Below are 11170 nucleotides of genomic sequence, written 5' to 3' on the forward strand. Positions count from 1 at the left end.
AGAATCTTATCTTTTAATTTCTTATTAGTTAAGTAATTAATTTTAATTTTAAAAATTAGATCTTTTTCAATCCTATCTTTTTATCATATCTTCTTATCTTATCTTTTTATCATATCTTTTTCAAAATCTTATCTTTTTCAAAAATTTGATTTCAAAATCTTATCTAACTTCTTATCTTCTTATCTTTTCAAATTTGATTTTAATATCTTTTTCAACTAACTAATTGACTTTTTGTTTATTTCTTATCATTTTCAAAACCGCCTAACTACTTTTCCCTCTTTAATTTTCGAAAATATCTCATCTCTTTTTCAAAAAATTCTTTTTAATTGTTTTAAATTTTAATTTTAATTATATCTTATCTTTAATTTTCGAAAATCATTAACTACTTTTTCAAAATTATTTTCGAATTCTCTCTCTCTTCTCTTCTTTTATTTATTTATTTATTTACTAACACTTCTCTTCACCTCTCTTCATCTCCAATCACTGCCTCTATCCTTACCTTGTGTTTGGATTCTCCTTTTTTTATTCTTTTCTTCTTCTACTAATAATAAGGATCCTCTTTACTGTGACATAGAGGATTCCTCTTCCTTTTCTTTTTCTCTTTTCTTTCATATGAGTAGGAACAAGGAAAAAGGCACTCTTGTTGAAGTTGATCCTGAACCTGAAAGGACTCTGAAGAGAAAACTAAGAGAAGCTAAATTACAACAATCCAGAGGCAACCTTTCTGAAATTTTTGAACAAGAGAAGGAGATGGCAGCCGAACCCAAAAACAATAATGCAAGGAGGATGCTTGGTGATTTTACTAAACCCACGTCCAAGTTTGATGGAAGAAGCATCTCAATTCCTGCCATTGGGGCAAACAATTTTGAGTTGAAACCTTAATTAGTTGCTCTAATGCAACAGAACTGCAAGTTTTATGGACTTCATCTGAAGATCCTTATCAGTTTTTAACTGAGTTTCTACAGATCTGTGAGACTGTAAAGATGAATGGAGTAAATCCTGAAGTCTACAGGCTCATGCTTTTTCCTTTTGCTGTAAGAGACAGAGCTAGAACATGGTTGGACTCTCAACCTAAAGATAGCTTGGATTCCTGGGATAAGCTGGTCATGGCCTTCTTGGATAAATTCTTTCCTCCTCAAAAGCTGAGCAAGCTTAGAGTGGATGTTCAGACCTTCAAGCAAAAAGATGGTGAATCCCTCTTTGAAGCTTGGGAAAGATACAAGTAGATGACCAAAAAGTGTCCTTCTGACATGTTTTCAGAATGGACCATATTAGATATATTCTATTATGGTCTATCTGAGTTTTCCAAAATGTCATTGGACCATTCTGCAAGTGGATCCATTCACTTAAAGAAAACGCCTGCAGAAGCTCAAGAACTTATTGACATGATTGCAAATAACCAATTCATGTACACTTTTGAGAGGAATTTCGTGAATAATGGGATGCCTCAGAGGAAGGAAGTTCTTGAAATTGATACTCTGAATGTCATATTGGCTTAGAACAAAGTGTTGACTCAGCAAGTCAACATGATTTCTCAAAGTCTGAATGGATGGCAAAATGCATCCAACAGTACTAAAGAGGCAGCTTCTGAAGAAGCTTATGATCCTGAGAACCCTGCAATAGCAGAGGTAAATTACATGGGTGAACCTTATGGAAACACCTATAATTCATCATGGAGAAATCATCCAAATTTCTCATGGAAGGATCAACAAAAGCCTCAACAAGGTTTTAATAATGGTGGAAGAAACAAGCTAAGCAATAACAATCCTTTTCCATCATCTTCTCAGCAACAGACAGAGAATTCTGAACAGAGCCCCTCTAATTTAGCAAATTTAGTCTCTGATCTGTCTAAGGCCACTTTAAGTTTCATGAGTGAAACAAGGTCCTCCATCAGAAATTTGGAGGCACAAGTGGGCCAGCTGAGTAAGAAAGTCACTGAAATTCCTCCCAGTATTCTCCCAAGCAATACAGAAGAAAATCTAAAAGAAGAGTGCAAGGCCATTGATGTAATCAATATGGCCGAATGCACAAGGGAGGAGAAGGACGAAAATCCTAGTGAGGAAGACCTCCTGGGACATCTTTCAAACAAGAAGGGGTTCCCTATTGAGGACCTAAAGGAATCTGAGGTTCATATAGAGACCATAGAGATTCCATTAAATCTCCTTCTGCCATTCATGAGCTCTGAAGATTATTCTTCCTCTGAAGAGGATGAAGATGTAACTGGAGAGCAAGTTGCTTAATATCTAGGAGCCATCATGAAGCTGAATGCCAAGTTGTTTGGTAATGAGACTTGGGAAGGTGAACCTCCCTTGCTCATTAGTGAACTAGATACATGGGTTCAGAAAACTTTACCTCAAAAGAGACAAGATCCTGATAAATTCTTAATACCCTGTACCATAGGCACCATGACCTTTAACAAGGCTCTGTGTGACCTGGGGTCAGGCATAAATCTTGTGCCACTCTTTGTAATGGAAAAGCTGGGGATCATTGAGGTACAACCTGCCTTATTCTCATTACAATTGGTTGACAAGTCAGTAAGACAAGCTTATGGATTAGTAGAGGACGTGTTGGTAAAGGTTAAATGCCTTTACATTCCTACTGATTTCATAATCTTAGACACTAGGAAGGAGGAGGATGAATGCATCATCCTTGGAAGACCTTTCCTAGCAACAGCAGAAGCTGTGATAGATGTTAACAGAGGAGAATTAGTCCTTCAATTGAATGGGGACTACCTTGCGTTTAAGGCACACGGCTATCCTTCTATAACAAGGGAGAGTAAGCATGCAGAGCTTCTCTCAGTACAGAGTCAAACAGAGCCCCCACAATCAAACTCTAAGTTTGGTGTTGGGAGGCCACAACCAAACTCTAAGTTTGGTGTTGAACCCCCATATCCAAACTTTAGGTTTGGTGTTGGGAGTCCAAAACATTGACCTGATCCCCTTTGTGGCTCCAAGAGAGCCCACTGTCAAGCTAGTGACACTAAAAGAGCGCTTGTTGGGAGGCAACCTGATGAGCGGATAATTTGTACGCTTTTTGGCATTGTTTTTAGTATGTTTTTAGTATGATCTAGTTAGTTTTTAGTATATTTTTATTAGTTTTTAGTTAAAATTCACTTTTTTGGACTTTACTATGAGTTTGTGTGTTTTTCTGTGATTTCAGGTATTTTCTGGCTGAAATTGAGGGATCTGAGCAAAAATCTGATCCAGAGACTCAAAAGGACTGCAGATGCTGTTGGATTCTGACCTCCCTGCACTCGAAGTGGATTTTCTGGAGCTACAGAAGCCCAATTGGCGCGCTCTCAACGGCGTTGGAAAGTAGACATCCTGGGCTTTCCAGCAATATATGATAGTCCATACTTTGCCCAAGATTTGATGGCCCAAACCGGCGTTCAAAGTCACCTCAAGAAATCCCAGCGTTAAACGCTGGAACTGGCACCCAAATGGGAGTTAAACGCCCAAACTGGCATAAAAGCTGGCGTTTAACTCCAAGAAGAGTCTCTACACGAAATTGCTTCATTGCTCAGCCCAAGCACACACCAAGTGGGCCCGGAAGTGGATTTTTATGTCATTTACTCATCTCTGTACACCCTAGGCTACTAGTTTTCTATATATAGGACCTTTTACTATTGTATTTTCATCTTGGTTCTTCTGGTTCCCTCTCTGGGGCCGAAACCAATGATCACTTTTGTTCTTATGTATTTTCAACAGTGGAGTTTCTACACACCATAGATTAAGGTGTGGAGCTCTGCTGTACCTCGAGTATTAATGCAATTACTATTGTTCTTCTATTCAATTCCGCTTGTTCTTTGTCCAAGATATCACTTGTTCTTCAACTTGATGAATGTGATGATCCGTGACACTCATCATCATTCTCACTCATGAACAAAGTGACTGACAACCACTCTTGTTCTACAAGCATACGAGGCTCTAGTGAATATCTCTTGGATTCTTTAACCGGAATCTTCGTGGTATAGGCGAGAACTGATGGCGGCATTCAAGAGAATCCGGAAGGTCTAACCTTGTCTGTGGTATTCTGAGTAGGATTCAATGATTGAATGACTGTGACGTGCTTCAAACTCCTGAGGGCGGGGCGTTAGTGACAGACACAAAAGTATCAATGGATATTATTCCGGCTTAACCGAGAACCGACAGCTGAATTCCGCTATGCTGTGACAGAGCATATGCAATCGCTTTCACTGAGAGGATGGGCATTGACAACGGTGAAACCCTACACGAGCTTGCCATGGAAAGGAGTAAGAAGGATTGGATGAAGACAGTAGGAAAGCAGAGAGACGGAAGGGAAGGCATCTTCATGCGCTTATCTGAAGTTCCTACCAATGAATTACATAAGTATCTCTATCTTTATCTTTTATATTATTTTCGTTCATCATCATATCCATTTGAGTCTGCCTGACTAAGATTTACAAGATGACCATAGCTTGCTTCATACCAACAATCTCCGTGGAATCGACCCTTACTCACGTAAGGTATTACTTGGACGACCCAGTGCACTTGCTGGTTAGTTGTGCGAAGTTGTGTAATGCCATGGTATTGAGCCACCAAGTTTTTGGGGTTCATGACCGGGGATTATGAGAGTTGTGAAAAGTATTGTTCACAATTTCGCGCACCAAGTTTTTGGCGCCGTTGCCGGGGATTGTTCAAGTTTGGAGCAAGCTTTTTATCCGGTAACATCAGTGCCAAATTTCTGATCCGGCAACAAGCACCAAGTTTTTGGCGCCGTTGCCGGGGATTGTTTGTGTATGGACAACTGACGGTTCATCTTGTTGCTTAGATTAGGTATTTTTCTTCAGAATTCTTAAGAATGAATTCTAGTGTTTCAAGGTGATGTTCTTATCATCACCAAAGTTGATTGATTCTCATCAATTTAGCTCTTGAATGCAATGTCCTGCTGAAGCTTGGCCGGCCATGTCTAATTCCTTTAGACTAAAGCTTTAGACTAACATTGCATGATTCCTGGAATTCTCATTAAGAATTTTGATACCTTTATTTTCCTTTTCACTTAATTTTCGAAAAAGCACAAAAAAATTTATAAAATCATAAAATCCAAAAATATTTCTTGTTTGAGTCTAGTGTCTCATTTTAAGTTTGGTGTCAATTGCATGTTTCTGTTCTTCTTGCATTTTTCGAATTTATGCATGTGTCTTAATTAATCTTCAAGTTGTTCTTGATGATTTTCTTGTTTTGATCTTTGAATTCTATTGACTTGAGTGTTTTGTTGTTTCTCATATGCATTCTCATCTTGTTAGTGTCAGTAGTATACAAACTGCTAAGTTTGGTGTCTTGCATGCATTGTTATTTGATTTTATTTGCATTTTGATTATTCCTCATTATTAAAAATCCAAAAATATTTTTAATTTGTGTCTTTTCAAGTCAATAACACAGAGAATTGAAGATTTAGAACATACTGCAGAGGAATCACACAAAAAAAGCTGGGCATTCAAAAATGCCCAGTGAAGAAGACAGACTGGCGTTTAAACGCCAGCCAGGGTACCTGGTTGGGCGTTTAACGCCCAAAAGGGTAGAGTTTTGGGCGTTAAACGCCAGAATGTGCACCATTCTGGGCGTTTAACGCCAGGATGGCAAAAGGGGGAAGATTTTGTTTTTCAAATCAATTTTTTTTCAAGTTTTCAAAGTTTTTCAAAATCAAATCTTTTTCAAATCAAATCTTTTCAATCAAATGTTTTCAAAAGATACTTACTAACAATTAATGATTTGATTGAACATTTCAAGTATGTTGCCTTTTCTGTTGAGGAAGGTTTAATGTTTGAATCATATATTTTCTTGTTAGGCAAGTCATTAATTTTTAAAAATCAAATCTTTTTAAAATTGTTTTCAAATCATATCTTTTCAATCATATCTTTTTAAAACCATAAATTTTCAATCAAATCTTTTTAATCACATCTTTTTCAAAATAGTTTTCAATCAAATCTTTTTTATTTCTAATTTCAAAATCTTTTTCAAAAATCACTTGATTTCTTTCCCACTCTTATTTTCGAAAATCAATTAAGTGTTTTTCAAAATGTTTTCAAAATCTTTTACTTAATTTTCGAAAATTACTTCCCTTCTTTTCACATCCTTCTATTTATGGACTAACACTATTCCTTAATGCAAAATTCGAACTCCATCTTCTTTGATAAGTTCGAATTTTCTACCTCTGTCTTCCATTTTTCTTTTCCTCTGACACCTCAAGGAATCTCTATACTGTGACATAGAGGATTCCACATTTTCTTGTTCTCTTCTCTTTCATATGAGCAGGAGCAGAGACAAAGGCATTCCTGTTGAAGCTGACCCTGAACCTGAAAGAACCTTGAAGCGAAAGCTAAGAGAAGCTAAGGCACAAATCTCTATGAACGGAGGTGGTTGTCAGGCACACGTTCATAGTTGAGGACTTAACAGAAATCTTCAAGGAAGAAGAAGCCATGGCAGCCGAAAACAACAACAATGCCAACAATGCAAGGAAGGTGCTGGGTGACTTACTGCACTACTCCCGACTTCTATGGGAGAAGCATCTCTATCCCTGCCATTAGAGCAAACAACTTTGAGCTTAAGCCTCAATTAGTTTCTCTAATGCAACAGAATTGCAAGTTCCATGGAAACCCATTGGAAGATCCTCATCAGTTCTTAGCTGAATTCTTGCAAATCTGTGACACAGTCAAGACTAATGGGATAGACCCTGAGGTCTATAGACTTATGCTATTCCCTTTTGCTGTAAGAGACAGAGCTAGAATATGGTTGGATTCTCAACCTAAAGAAAGCCTGGACTCTTGGGAAAAGCTAGTCAATGCCTTCTTGGCAAAGTTCTTTCCACCTCAAAAATTGAGTAAGCTTAGAGTGGAAGTCCAAACCTTCAGACAGAAGGATGGAGAATCCCTCTATGAAGCTTGGGAAAGATACAAACAATTAATCAGAAAGTGTCCTTCTGACATGCTTTCTGAATGGAGCATCATAGGTATTTTCTATGATGGTCTCTCTGAACTATCCAAGATGTCTTTGGATAGCTCTGCTGGAGGTTCTCTTCATCTGAAGAAGACGCCTACAGAAGCTCAAGAGCTCATTGAAATAGTTGCAAATAACCAATTCATGTACACTTCTGAAAGGAATCCTGTGAACAATGGGACAAGTCAGAAGAAAGGAGTTCTTGAGATTGATGCTCTGAATGCCATACTGGCTCAGAACAAGATATTGACTCAACAAGTCAATTTGATTTCTCAAAGTCTGTCTGAAATGCAAAATGTACCAAGCAGTACTAAGGATGCTTCATCTGAAGAAGAAGCTTATGATCCTGAGAACCCTTCAATGGAAGAGGTGAATTACATGGGAGAACCCTATGGAAACACCTATAATTCTTCATGGAGAAATCACCCAAATTTCTCATGAAAGATTCAAGAGAGACCTCAACAAGGTTTCAACAACAATAATGGTGGAAGAAACAGGTTTAGCAATGGCAAACCTTTTCCATCATCTTCTCAGCAACAGACAGAGAGTTCTAAGCAGAATACCTCTGACTTAGCAACAATGGTCTCTGATCTAATCAAAACCACTCAAAGTTTCATGACTGAAACAAGATCCTCCATTAGAAATTTGGAGGCACAAGTGGGACAGCTGAGCAAGAAAGTTACTGAACTCCCTCCTAGTACTCTCCCAAGCAACACAGAAGAAAATCCAAAAGGAGAGTGCAAAGCCATCAACATGGCCGAATTCTGGGAGGAAGAAGAGGCAGTGAACGCCACTGAGGAAGACCTCACTGGACGTCCACTGGCCTCCATTGAGTTCCCCAATGAGGAACCATGGGAATCTGAGGCTCAAAATGAGACCATAGAGATTCCATTGGAATTACTTCTGCCATTCATGAGCTCTGATGAGTATTCTTCCTCTGAAGAGGATGAGTATGTCACTGAAGAGCAAGTTGCTAAATACCTTGGAGCAATCATAAAGCTAAATGACAAGTTGTTTGGAAATGAGACTTGGGAGGATGAACCCCCTTTGCTCACCAAAGAACTGGATGACTTGTCTAGGCAGACATTACCTCAAAAGAGACAAGATCCTGGGAAGTTTTCAATACCTTGTACCATAGGCACCATGACCTTCAAGAAGGCTCTGTGTGACTTAGGGTCAAGTGTAAACCTCATGCCTCTCTCTGTAATGGAAAAGCTAGGGATCTTTGAGGTACAAGCTGCAAGAATCTCACTAGAGATGGCAGACAACTCAAGAAAACAAGCTTATGGACTTGTAGAGAATGTTTTGGTTAAGATTGAAGACCACTACATCCCTACTGATTTCATAGTCCTAGAGACTGGGAAGTGCATGGATGAATCTATCATCCTTGGTAGACCCTTCCAAGCCACAGCAAAGGCTGTGATTGATGTTGATGGAGGTGAACTGATCATTCAAGTGAATGAAAAATCCTTTGTGTTTAAGGCTCAAGGATATCCCTCTATCACCATGGAGAAGAAGCATGAAGAGCTCCTCTCAATTCAGAGACAAACAGAGCCCCCACAGTCAAACTCTAAGTTTGGTGTTGGGAGGCCACAACCAAACTCTAAGTTTGGTGTTGAACTCCCACATTCAAACTCTAAGTTGGGTGTTGGGAGGTTCCAACATTGCTCTGAGTATCTGTGAGGCTCCATGAGAGCCCTCTGTCAAGCTACTGACATTAAAGAAGCGCTTGTTGGGAGGCAACCCAATGTTATATTTTATCTATTTTCTTTTGTTATTTTATGTTTTTTGTAGGTTGATGATCATAAGAAGTCACAAAATCAATTGAAAAAGCAAAAACAGAATGAAAAACAGGAAGAAAAATAGCACACCCTGGAGGAAGAACTCACTGGCGTTTAAACGCCAGTGAGGGTAGCAGTTGGGCGTTTAACGCCCAGTCTGGCACCATTCTGGGCGTTTAACACCAGAAAGGGGGCACCAGACTGGTGTTAAACGCTAGGAAAGGGCTAGAACCTGGCGTTAAACGCCAGAAATGGGCACCAGCCCGGCGTTTAACGCCAGAATTGGCTCAAAACGTGTTTTTGAATGCCATTTGGTGCAGGGATGACTTTTCCTTGACACCTAAGGATCTGTGGACCCCACAGGATCCCCACAAACCCCTCACCTATCAAATCCCATCTTTCTCTTCACCACTCACCTCCATAAAACCCCACTTACCTCACCATCCAAATTCAAACCACTACTTCTTCCCCTTTTGGCCGAACTACAAAGCCATCTCCCTCTCCTCCATTTCTTCTTCTTCTACTCTCTTCTTTCTTTTGCTCGAGGACGAGCAAACCTTTTAAGTTTGGTGTGGTAAAAGCGTTGCTTTTCGTTTTTCCATGACCATTTATGGCATCCAAGGCCGGAGAAACCTCTAGAAAGAGGAAAGGGAAGGCAAAAGCCTCCTCCTCCGTGTCATGGGAGATGGAGAGATTCATCTCAAGGGTGCATCAAGACCACTTCTATGAAGTTGTGGCCATGAAGAAGGGTCAACTTTGATCAAAGGTTGGACCAAGTCCTCATAGACATTTATGAAGAGGGCTTTCAATAAAAGAGAGATTCAAGAGGGGAGCAAACAAGAGACCCCATTAAATCCCTGAGATACCTCAAGGGATGCACCTTCCTCCACAAAACTACTGGGAGCAACTGAACACCTCCCTAGGAGAATTGAGTTCCAACATGGGACAACTAAGGGTGGAGCACCAAGAACACTCTATTCTCCTCCATGAAATTAGAGAAGATCAAAGAATCATGAGAGAGGAGCAACAAAGACAAGGAAGAGACATTGAGGAGCTCAAGAACTCCATAAGACCTTCAAGAGGAAGAACAAGCCGCCATCACTAAGGTGGACCCGTTCTTTAATCTCCTTGTTCTTTATTTTTCTGTTTTTCGAAAATTATGCTTTATGTTTATCCATGTTTGTGTCTTATGATCATTAGTGTCTTAGTGTCTATGCCTTAAAGTTATGAATGTCCTATGAATCCATCACCTCTCTTAAATGAAAACTGTTTTTATCACAAAAAAACAAGAAGTACAGGATTTCGAATTCATCTTTAAAACTAGCTTAATTAGTTTGATGTAGTGACAATACTTTTTGTTTTCTGAATGTATGCTTGAACAGTGCATATGTCTTTTGAATTTGTGGTTCATGAATGTTAAAATTGTTGGCTCTTGAAAGAATGATAAAAAAGGAGACATGTTACTGAGGATCTGAAAAATCATAAAAAAATGATTCTTGAAGCAAGAAAAAGCAGTGAATACAAAAAAAAAGGGGAGAAAAACGAAAAAAATAGGGGAGAAAGAAAAGGAAAAGAAAAAGAAAAGAAATAAAGTTGTGATCCAAGGCAAAAAGAGTGTGCTTAAGAACCCTGGACACCTCTAATTGGGGACTTTAGCAAAGCTGAGTCACAATCTGAAAAGGTTCACCCAATTATGTGTCTGTGGTATGTATGTATCCGGTGGTAATACTGGAAGACAGAGTGCTTTGGGCCACGGCCAAGACTCAATAAGTAGCTTTGTTCAAGAATCATCATACTTAACTAGGAGAATCAATAACACTATCTGGATTCTGAGTTCCTAAAGAAGCCAATCATTCTGAACCTCAGAGGATAAAGTGAGATGCCAAAACTGTTTGGAGGCAAAAAGCTACTAGTCCCGCTCATCTAATTTGGAGCTAAGTTTCATTGATAATTTGGAGTCTATAGTATATTCTCTTCTTTTTATCTTGTTTGATTTTCAGTTGCTTGGGGACAAGCAACAATTTAAGTTTGGTGTTGTGATGAGCGGATAATTTGTACGCTTTTTGGCATTGTTTTTAGTATGTTTTTAGTATGATCTAGTTAGTTTTTAGTATATTTTATTAGTTTTTAGTTAAAATTCACTTTCTGGACTTTACTATGAGTTGTGTGTTTTTTCTGTGATTTCAGGTATTTTCTGGCTGAAATTGAGGATCTGAGCAAAAATCTGATCCAGAGACTCAAAAGGACTGCAGATGCTGTGGATTCTAACCTCCCTGCACTCGAAGTGGATTTTCTGGAGCTACAGAAGCCAATTGGCGCGCTCTAACGGCGTTGGAAATTAGACATCCTGGGCTTCCCAATATATGATAGTCCATACTTTGCCCAAGATTTGATGGCCCAAACCGGCGTTCAAAGTCACCTCAAGAAATCCCA

At 39.0% G+C, this 11170-nt stretch overlaps 2 non-coding genes across 2 annotated transcripts; both read right to left on the reverse strand.

The window, feature by feature from the left end:
- Positions 1-1148: 1148 nt before the first annotated feature.
- Positions 1149-1252, reverse strand: LOC130964500 (small nucleolar RNA R71). The gene has a single exon (XR_009080591.1). It is a non-coding gene; the product is annotated as a small nucleolar RNA R71 (small nucleolar RNA).
- A 5590-nt stretch (positions 1253-6842) lies between these two features.
- On the reverse strand, positions 6843-6950 carry LOC130963795 (small nucleolar RNA R71). Its single transcript, XR_009079914.1, has one exon. It is a non-coding gene; the product is annotated as a small nucleolar RNA R71 (small nucleolar RNA).
- Between the last annotated feature and the right edge of the window lie 4220 nt (positions 6951-11170).

This window comes from Arachis stenosperma, chromosome 2 (genome assembly GCF_014773155.1).
Source record: "Arachis stenosperma cultivar V10309 chromosome 2, arast.V10309.gnm1.PFL2, whole genome shotgun sequence".
NCBI classification, from domain to species: domain Eukaryota; kingdom Viridiplantae; phylum Streptophyta; class Magnoliopsida; order Fabales; family Fabaceae; genus Arachis; species Arachis stenosperma.